Source organism: Loxodonta africana, chromosome 15 (assembly GCF_030014295.1).
Source record: "Loxodonta africana isolate mLoxAfr1 chromosome 15, mLoxAfr1.hap2, whole genome shotgun sequence".
NCBI classification, from domain to species: domain Eukaryota; kingdom Metazoa; phylum Chordata; class Mammalia; order Proboscidea; family Elephantidae; genus Loxodonta; species Loxodonta africana.
Window position 1 is genome coordinate 54,588,366 of NC_087356.1, and position 11,237 is coordinate 54,599,602.

The following is an 11,237-nucleotide window of genomic DNA, read 5'->3' on the forward strand; positions in this document are numbered from 1 at the left end:
ACATATGTCTTCCATTTATTGAGATCTTCCTTGATTTCTTTTGTTAGCATTTTGTGGGTTTTGGCATACTAGTCCTGCACCTGGTTTGTCAGATTTACATCTGACTTGTTCATGTTTAGCAATTATAAGTGGTATTATATTTTCAGTTTTAGTTTTCATGTGTTAATTACCAGTATATAGAAATCCAACTGAGTTTTGTATATTTATCTTGCATCCTGTGTGTGACCTTGCTAAACTTACTTATTAGTTCTAGGCTGTTTTTTTGTATAATCCTTGGGATTTTCTATGTAGACAATCAGGCAACTGTGAATAAGGATAGTTTTCTTTCTTCCTTTCTAGTCTCGATGCCTTTTATTTCCTTCTCTCGCCTCATTGCACTGACTACCACTTTCAGTATAAAAGCGAAGAAGAGTCGTGACAGTAAACATCCTTGCCTTGCCCAGTCTTAGGGGAAATGCTCCCAGTCTCTCACCATTAAGTATATTAGCTCCCGGTTTCTTGTATGTGGACTTTATTACGCTGAGGGAGTTCTCCTCTATTCCCAGTTATCTGAGAGTTTGTATCACGATGGGTGTTGAATTTGGCCAATGCTTTTCAGCATCAATCGATACAACCCTGTGATTTCTTCCTTCTTTCGCCTGATAATGTGGTAGATTACCTTGGTTAATTTTCAAATACTGAGGCAGTCTTACATCCCCTGCAATACACTCCACTTTGTGCATGATTCTTTTCACATACTTAGCTGAATTCTACTTGCTAATATTTTATTAAGAATTTTGGCATGTATGAGGAACTCCAGCCTGCCAGCATGTGACCTCTGGGATCTCTACACAGCTCTCAGCCTGCAGCAGCCTCACAAACAGTCACCGCAGTGCAGAGATGCCTCTTCTCCCCGTGCTCTGCTGAGCCCGCAAATTTCAGCCGATTCAGCATCTGGGACTCCGTTCTCTGTCTCCGTAGCTAACCAGCCTGAAGCAGTGATCCGCTTGGGCTCCACTGCCCAGTGCAGTGTCCATCGCAGCACTTTTCACAATAGCCACAATGTGGAAACAGCCAAAATGTCCATCAACAGATGAACAGATAAACATAGGGCACGTACATGCAACGGAAAATGACTCAGCCATAAAGAGACAGGAAGTCCTGATGCATGTCACAACATGGGTGAACCTTGAAAACATGCTGAGCGGAATGTCAGTCACAGTTTCACATATGTGCGGTCACAGAGTCAGACAAATACTGTAGGATCGCACTTATGTGAAATAAGCAAATCTATAAAAACTGAAGATTATTAGATTATTTCTAGGCGTAAGGGGGAGGGGCACGTTTGCATAGCGGTCGCTCAGTGGATGTTCACGTTGGTGGGATAATTTGGAAAAAGACAGTGAAGATGGCTGCACAACCTGGAGAACGCGATCAACGTCCCTGAATTATAAATGCAGAAGTTGTTGAATTTGTGTGTATTCTCCTGTGTATATTCTCACCACAAAAAAAAAAAGTAACCAGGCACCCCCCCCCCAAAAAAAGGCGTTTGTTTAAAATACTCAATGAAGCTGTTCAAACTGTTAACTACCCATGAATGTTTTCAAAAGCTTTTGAGCTAGAATGAAGCAGGATTGTCTTCTGTTCTGGTTCTTTTCGCCGCCTCGGTGGAGGTCCTTGTCATTGGTGATCCAGAAATATTTCTCCCCCCACACACAGCAAATTGCTCCGTCCCCACTTTCATGCTTCAGGCGAGGTTCCCCGTCACTTCCGGACCTTTAGCCTCTTCCCCCAAGGCCAAGCAGCGTTCAACAGAGCGAAGGCTGGGGGAGGAAGATGAGGGGACAGAGGCTGTTCCTTCTGATCTGTGAACAGAGCGGTTAGTCTGCTGCCCATGGCCAACACCTCAAGGAAACATTTTCTCCCTCCAGCCCACACTGGCCCCAGGCAGAAGAGTAAGAGAAAGCAGAAGCCTTGGTGCCTGAGAAAGAGGATGCCCAGGGCCTGCTGGGGGTAGCCAAGGCAACGGACTGGACCAGGAAGGGTTTTGAAACGCTGAAGGAGCCGTTTTGCCCTGTTCAGTTTGACCTTTTCAACATGAGTGGAAGCCAGTGAGTTTATCACCTGGCAAGAGAGGCTCTGGATCCAGCATCTAAAAGTGCCAAGTGTGGAGATCCCTGGCTCAGAAATGTGCTGCTGACCACGCTTAACTGCACAGGTGTTGGAGTCCAGCAGCCCCAGCAAAACCCTGACAGGCCCAGCTGCGGACCTCGGGTCCCTCCCGTGTGACGGAAATGGTCACCCCACTTCATAGTTGTGATGAGGATTACACGGAACCACGAATACAAGGCACGTCATGAACGCCAGTGCTTGTTCCTGACACCGAGCACACGGAGCAGGTGATCTCTGAGGTCCTATCCAGCTCTGACATCTAGCAGGGAGGCAGACAGAGAAATTACAGTACCATTTGGCAAGGGCAGGCTTTTGGGTTCTTTTTGTTGTTGTTTGTTTTTCAAAATCTTGATTTCCCCGATTAGAAAACACGTGTACGTTCTACAAATATTTGAAAACATGGAAGGAAAATCACCATTAATAATCCCACTCATCACTCCACCACTGAGAGCCACTTTAACATTCCAGCGAGGAACTTCCCTGCTTTTTCTGTATGCTCGATTCAAGTATGTATTTGATAAAATTGTGATTGCACAGTTATACTGCCTCTATTATTTTTATAGTGAACAGTTTCCCTATATGATCCCATATTCTTCCATAACTTGACATTGAACTACTATATAGGATTTTATCATGTAATCTTATTCCATTTAACCAATTCCCTATTGTTGAGCATTTAGCTTGTTTCCAATTTTTTGCTCATATAAATAATGCTGCAAGGAAATGCCTGCCCACATATGTTTACTGATAAGAGGCTGTTACTGTGATAGGCAATGCTAGTCCCACCTTCTTTATTTAAGATGACTAGATGCCCTTGTTTTTGTGGATCAGATTTAGTTTTTATTTTCAAGACCCAGAATCCTCGGTATTAAGGAAACATGGGGCCACAGTAGAGAGAGACACTAAACTGAGGAAAATGGGGCTAGAAGTAGAAAAGGAATCTGCCAACATACTAGTTGCCATCAGTAGATGGAATGATGATAGAAAAACTGGGCAAGCAAGGCTTCTAAGGACCCATGTAAATCCTGAAAAATCAGCACGAGGCTAGGTAATAAATATCTCGGATGTTTGTTTTGTTGTTAGGTGCCATGGAGTTGCTTCGGACTCATAGTGACACTATGCACAACAGAACGAAATGTTGCCCGGTCCCTCACCATCCTCCCAGTTGTTGCTGTGTTTGAGCCCATTGTTGCAGCCACTGTGTCAATCTATTTTGCTGAGGGTCTTCCTCTTTTTCCCTGACCTTGTACTTTACCTTGTACTTTACATCGTTCTCTAGGGACTGGTTCCTCCTGTTAACATGCCCAAAGTACTTGACACAAAGTCACGCCATCCTCCCTTCTAAGGAGCATTTTGGCTGTGCTTCCAAGACAGATTTCTTTGTTCTTTTGGCAATCCATGGTATATTCTACATTCTTTGGCAACACCATAATTCAAAGGCTTCGATTCTTCTTCTGTCTTCCTTATTCATTGCCCAGCTTTCAAATGCATATGAGGTGGTTGAAAATACCATGGCTTGGGTCAGGTGCACCTTAGTCTTCAAGGTGACATCTTTGCTCTTCAACACTTTTTTTTTTTTTTTATAACTTTTATTAAGCTTCAAGTGAACGTTTACAAATCCAATCAGTCTGTCACATATAAGTTTACATACATCTCACTCCCTACTCCCACTTGCTCTCCCCCTCTTGAGTCAGCCCTTTCAGTCTCTCCTTTCTTGACAATTTTGCCGGCTTCCCTCTCTCTCTATCCTCCCATCCCCGCTCCAGACAAGAGTTGCCAACACACTCTCAAGTGTCCACCTGATATAATTAGCTCACTCTTCATCAGCATCTCTCTCCCACCCGCTGACCAGTCCCTTTCATGTCTGATGAGTTGTCTTCGGGGATGGTTCCTGTCCTGTGCCAACAGAAGGTCTGGGGACCATGGCCGCCAGGATTCCTCTAGTCTCAGTCAGACCATTAAGTTTGGTCTTTTTATGAGAATTTGGGGTCTGCATCCCACTGATCTCCTGCTCCCTCAGGGGTCCTCTGCTGTGCTCCCTGTCAGGGCAGTCATCGATTGTGGCCGGGCACCAACTAGTTCTTCTGGTCTCAGGATGATGTAGGTCTCTGGTTCATGTGGCCCTTTCTGTCTCTTGGGCTCTTAGTTGTCGTGTGGCCTTGGTGTTCTTCATTCTCCTTTGATCCAGGTGGGTTGAGACCAACTGAGGCATCTTAGATGGCCGCTTGTTAGCATTTAAGACCCCAGACGCCACATTTCAAAGTGGGATGCAGAATGATTTCATAATAGAATTATTTTGCCAATTGACTTAGAAGTCCCCGCAAACCATGTTCCCCAGACCCCCGCGCTTGGTCCACTGACCTTTGAAGCATTCATTTTATCCCCGAAACTTCTTTGCTTTTGGTCCAGTCCAATTGAGCTGACCTTCCATGTATTGAGTGTTGTCTTTCCCTTCACCTAAAGCAGTTCTTATCTACTGATGAATCAATAAAAAACCCTCTCCCACCCTCCCTCCCTCCCCACCTCGTAACCACAAAAGTATGTGTTCTTCTCAGGTTTACTATTTCTCAAGATCTTATAATAGTGGTCTTATACAATATTTGTCCTTTTGCCTCTGACTAATTTCACTCAGTATAATGCCTTCCAGGTTCCTCCATGTTATGAAATGTTTCACAGATTCCTCACTGTTCTTTATCAATGCGTAGTATTCCATTGTGTGAATATACCACAATTTATTTACCCATTCATCCATTGATGGACACCTTGGTTGCTTCCAACTTTTTGCTATTGTATACAGAGCTGCAATAAACATGGGTGTGCATATATCTGCTTGTATGAAGGCTCTTGTATCTCTAGGGTATATTCCCAGGAGTGGGATTTCTGAGTTGTATGGTAGTTCTATTTCTAACTGTTTAAGATAACGCCAGATAGATTTCCAAAGTGGTTGTACCATTTTACATTCCCACCAGCAGTGTATGAGAGTTCCAATCTCTCCGCAGCCTCTCCAACATTTATTATTTTGTGTTTTTTGGATTAATGCCAGCCTTGCTGGTGTGAGATGGAATCTCATCGTAGTTTTAATTTGCATTTCTCTAATGGCTAATGATCGAGAGCATTTTCTCATGTATCTGTCGGCTGCCGGAATATCTTCTTTAGTGAAATGTGTGTTCATATCCTTTGCCCACTTCTTGATTGGGTTGTTTGTCTTTTTGTGGTTGAGTTTTGACAGAATCATGTAGATTTTAGAGATCAGGCGCTGGTCGGAGATGTCATAGCTGAAAATTCTTTCCCAATCTGTAGGTGGTCTTTTTACTCTTTTGGTGAAGTCTTTAGATGAGCATAGGTGTTTGATTTTTAGGAGCTCCCAGTTATCGGGTTTCTCTTCATCATTTTTGGTAATGTTTTGTATTCTGTTTATGCCTTGTATTAGGGCTCCTAGGGTTCTCCCAATTTTTTCTTCCATGATCTTTATCGTTTTAGTCTTTATGTTTAGGTCTTTGATCCACTTGGAGTTAGTTTTTGTGCATGGTGTGAGGTATGGGTCCTGTTTCATTTTTTTGCAAATGGATATCCAGTTATGCCAGCACCATTTGTTAAAAAGGCTATCTTTTCCCCAATTAATTGACACTGGTCCTTTGTCAAATAACAGCTGCTCATACGTGGATGGATCTATGTCTGGGTTCTCAATTCTGTTCCATTGGTCTATGTGCCTTTGTTGTACCAGTACCAGGCTGTTTTGACTACTGTGGCTGTATAATAGCTTCTGAAGTCAGGTAAAGTGAGACCTCCCACTTTCTTCTTCTTTTTCAGTAGTGCTTTGCTTATCCGGGGCTTCTTTCCCTTCCATATGAAATTGGTGATTTGTTTCTCTATCCCCTTAAAATATGACATTGGAATTTGGATCGGAAGTGTGTTAAATGTATAGATGGCTTTTGGTAGAATAGACATTTTTACTATGTTAAGTCTTCCTATCCATGAGCAAGGTATGTTTTTCCACTTAAGTATGTCCTTTTGAATTTCTTGTAGTAGAGCTTTGTAGTTTTCTTTGTATAGGTCTTTTACATCCTTGGTAAGATTTATTCCTAAGTATCTTATCTTCTTGGGGGTCTTCAACACTTTTAAGGAGGTCTTTTGCACTGCGCTGCACTCAGCCCGGACCACGTGAACCAATTCCAGACCTCAGATTTGCCCAATGCAGTACGTTCTTTGATTTCTTGACTGCTGCTTCCACACTCATTGATTTTGGATCCAAGTAAAGTGGAATCCTTAACAGTTTCAATATTTTCTCCATTTACATGATATTGCTTATTGGCCCAGTTGTGAAGATTTTTGTTTTCTTTATGTTGATGTCATCCATATTGGAGGCTGTAGTCTTTGATCAGTAAGTGCTTCAAGTCCTCTTTGCTTTCAGCAAGCAGCGTTGAGTCATCTGCATATCATGGGCTGTTAATTAGTCTTCCTTCAATCCCAATGCCACATTCTCCTTCATACAGTCCAGATTTTCAGATTACTTGTTCAGCATAAGTGTGGTGAAACAATACAACCCTGACACACCTTTCCTGACCTTAAACCACAGAGTATTCCCTTGTTCTGTTCAAACGACTGCCTCTTGGTCTATGTGCAGGTTCTTCATGAGCACAATTAAGTGTTCCGGAATTCCCATTCTTCACAATGTTATCCATAATTTGTTATGATCCACACAGTTGAGTGCCTTTGTGTAGTAAATGAGATATAAATAAACATCTTTCTAGTAGCCTCTACTTTCAGTCAAGATCCATCTGACGTCAACAATGATATCCTTCATTCCATGTCCTTTTCTGAATTCGGCTTGAATTTCTGGCAATGTACTTCTGCAACTGTTTTTGAATTATCTTCAAAATGCTTCTTCAGATGTTTTCCTATAATTTTAGTCTTTTTATATTTCTCCTTTTTTTCCCTCCTAGTTCAAGGTAGAGGTCACTCTGTGCTCCTAGTCTCAAGATGGGCGTGGTGTGTTAGAAAGCACAAGTCTGTAAGACTTTCTGGCTTCTATTCTTCAGAGGCTAAATGCTAGAAAGGAGAGAGTGTAGACAAGGTTTCTGCCTGAAATCTAAGTGAGACTTGAAAATACTGTCCTGGCTAAGAGGGAGCCGAGTGAGGAATGTGCTAAGATCTGTCTGTGGGGCCTGGAGCAAGAGGGGGCAGTGACAAAACCCCAAGAGGAAGTAGTTTCAAGAAGTGTCCAGGCATATGAGATCCTAAGCAGCCTGCAGGGGCAGCTTTCAACAGAGCTGGACGAAGAGGAGGTACAGAGAGTTCCTGGTTGCCAGGAGCCTGTCCCCACTTTAACAACGTCCTGGGGGGACACAAATACCTCGCTGGAGGTTGAGCTTTAAGTTTTTTCCACTATGAGGTTGAATGGTGCTATATTCCAGCTCCAAAAGAATGCCCCTCAGGCCATTGTTGTTATCCCAGGAAACACTTTCCACTGAGCTGGAATGTCCTCATCACAGCTGGAAGGGTCCCAGGCACAGGCACCCCTCAGCCCAGCCCATGGGAGCCGGATTCCAGACCTCACACCTCACCCAGGACCTCACACCCACTAGAGGTTCCAGCTCACCACCCCAATCCCACCCCCGACCATGGGCAGGGACAGATTACCCAGTAAGCAAGGTACTATGGGCTTACTTACTAATCTGTAGTGCACAATTACACCTGCTTTTCACCACATCAGAGATGTGAAACCATGTGACACTGTGCATTACAGGTTAGTAAGTAAACACAATTAAGCCCATGTGTACTTTACTTCCTATAAATCCAGGGGTACCTTGTTTACCGGTTAATCCACCCCTGACTATGAGCAAGCCTCGAAACCCTGCTTGCCAAGTGTCTGCCTCAGCCCTGGGCCCCTATTTCAGCTGCCCATGCCCCCACCCATAAACGTCACTGTCTCTCACTGCTGTGTCCCAACCCCTAGCAAAAGCCTGGCACAGAGCAGCCCTCGCAAACTCTGCTGAATTAATGAATGGTCTCTTCCCTCCCCTTCCCTGCTTATTTAAATGAGCTTGTTACCCAATTTTTGCAAGAGTTGCCATGTTTCAAATATAGATTTACTTCTTTTTTAGTCTGTTTTTATACGTTTTCCTGTCCTATCTGCCTTCCTTAGTTATTCAGGTAGTACTTAGACCGTGACCTTCAAGGAAGTGTCAGCTGCCCTGCTTATTGCCAGCAATGTGCTCTGAAAAAACTTCTGGCAGGGGGGCGGTGGGGGCGCGAGCAAGTCAGCTTCCTGGCCCTTCTCCCGTGGCGCTGGTCCGTTTCTGCCCCTCCCCCGCACCACTACCTGACCACAGGGTGCTCCTGGAGTTCTTTGGAAAAGGGTGCAGGCTAAGGACGGAGAATGTCCTTGCAGAGTTAAATGAGACCACATTAAGTTCCAGAGGCGGCCTGGTGGCAAGGCTGGGTCATTCCCAAACGAAGGGGTGTGGGCAGGGAAACAGGGATGACCTCCAAGGTGGGTGGAGGGTGGTTACAGGCCGCCCAGGGGAAGGGAAAATGGTATTTGCATCCCAGGAAAACACACACCCTCCTGTTGGAAGGTTCTGAGTCATGGAACAAGCAGACAAGGGAACTGATTCCATCACTGCGTGCGTGGAGGAAACGCTGGGCCGGGGCTTTTTAGGAAACAACCCTGGGTGAGGAGAGAGCCAGAATGAACATGTGGGCTCAAGCTGAGGGTGGCAGGATGATGGGCCTGGGGGTGTGCACCCCTTCTGAGAAGAAAAGAAGGGAAACCGAAAAGGGATAATGAAACTTACTAGAATCCTAAAAGGGTTTCTTCATCAAAAAGCAATGTCAAGAACTAGGCAGTGCCCAGTTACCACTACCGACCATTTTGACCAGGGCCACAATAAATGGATCCTGATAGAACGCAAGAAAAATGTGAAACAGAACCTCAAGTTCTTAAAAAATTCAGACTTACTAGACCAGTTGAGACTGGAGAACTCCCCATGACTAATGTCCTGAGATACTCTTCAAACCTTGAACCAAAACTAACCCCTGTGGTCACCTGGTAGCTAAATAACAAATTGGCTCAAAAATAAATGACTATCACCTGTAAGTACTGTGCTCCTTAAGAAAATCTCCTATAACATATGCACACACCCATGTTTATTGCAGCACTGTTTACAACAGCAAAAAGATGGAAGCAACCAAGGTGCCCATCAATGGATGAATGGATAAGTAAATTATGGTATATTCACACAATGGAATACTACGCATCGATAAAGAACAGTGAGGAATCTGGGAAACATTTCATAACATGGAGGAACCTGAAAGGCATTATGCTGAGTGAAATTAGTCAGTTGCAAAAGGACAAATATTGTACAAGACCACTATCATAAGAACTTGAGAAATAGTTTAAACTGAGAAGAAAACATTCTTTTGTGGTTACGAGGTGGGGGCAGGAGAGGGGAATTCACTAATTAGATAGTAGATAAGAACTACTTTAGGTGAAGGGAAAGACAGCGCACAATACAGGGAAGGTCAGCACAATTGGACTAAACCAAAAGCAAAGAAGCTTTCTGAATAAACTGAATGCTTTGAAGGCCAGCGTAGCAGGGGCAGGGGTCTGGGGACCATGGTTTCAGGGGACATCTAAGTCAATTGGCATAATAAAATCTATTAAGAAAACATTCTGCATCCCACTTTGAAGAGTGCCCTCTGGGGTCTTAAATGCTAGCAAGCAGCCATCTAAAATGCATCAATTGGTCTCAACCCACCTGGATGAAAGGAGAATGAAGAACACCAAGGACACAAGGTGATTATGAGCCCAAGAGACAGAAGGGGCCACAAGAACCAGAGACTACATCATCCTGAGGCCAGAAGAACTAGATGGTGCCTGGCTACAACTGATGACTGCCCTGATAGGGAACACAACAGAGAACCCCTGAGGGAGCAGGAGAGCAGTGGGATGCAGACCCCAAATTCTCATAACACCAGACTTAATGGTCTGACTGAGGCTAGAAGGACCCCAGTGGTCATGGCCCCCCGGACCTTCTGTTGGCCCAGGACAGGAGTCATCCCTGAAGCCAACTCTTCAGACATGGATTGGACTGGACAGTGGCTTGGAGAGGGATGCTGGTGAGGAGTGAGCTTCTTGGATCAGGTGGACACTTAAGACTATGTTGGCATCTCCTGCCTGGAGAGGAGATAAGAGTGTCGAGGGGGTTAGAAGCTAGCAAAATGGACACAAAAAGAGAGAGTGGAGGGAGAGAGCTGGCTGTCTCATTAGGGGGGAGAATAATTGGAGTATGTAGCAAGGTGTACGTGGGTTTTTGTGTGAGAGACTGACTTGATTTGTAAACTTTCACTTAAAGCACAATAAAAATTATAATAAAAAAAAATCTCCTATATAAGATCCAATGGTCAACAATTACTTTAAAACAAAGATGAGAATGTAAGGGGGGAGGGAAACTAGATTGATAGAAATGGAACAACCAGAATGGAAATAATGAGAATGGTTATGCATGTGAAGAATGTAACCAATGTCACTGAACAACTTGTGTAGAAATTATTGAATGGGAGCCTATGTAAACCACTGTGTAACCTTCACCAAAAACACAATATTGTTTTTTTTAATGCAATGTCATCGCTGTAGGCATATCCTACCACTAAAGCAACTAGTGTGGTAGATGCGCACAGACCAAAGCTTCTGAGTAGTTAATGGGTGGGAGGGCAGGGAGAAGAAGAGTCACTGTGGAAGGCACTGTTTCTGCTAATGGTGGCAGAATAACTTGGAAAAGTCCAGTGGTGATACTGCACAATATGACAAACAGGATCAGTGTCACTGAATTATACATGTAAAGACTGTTGAATTGGCAAATTTAAAAATATATATATTTTTACCACCAAAAAATAAAAAGCAGTTAGCTTGACTTACAAGCACTAGTCTGAGAACCAAAGCTGTTCTTTCAGCGTCCGGGGACAGGAAGTAGCCTGAGTGGGCAGGTAATCAGTCAAACACAGGCTTCTCCCTCACGTGCAACCCAAGCGAGTCTCAAGTCCTTGGGTCAGGCATCAGGCTGGAGGGTTTTCCTGATTCATGT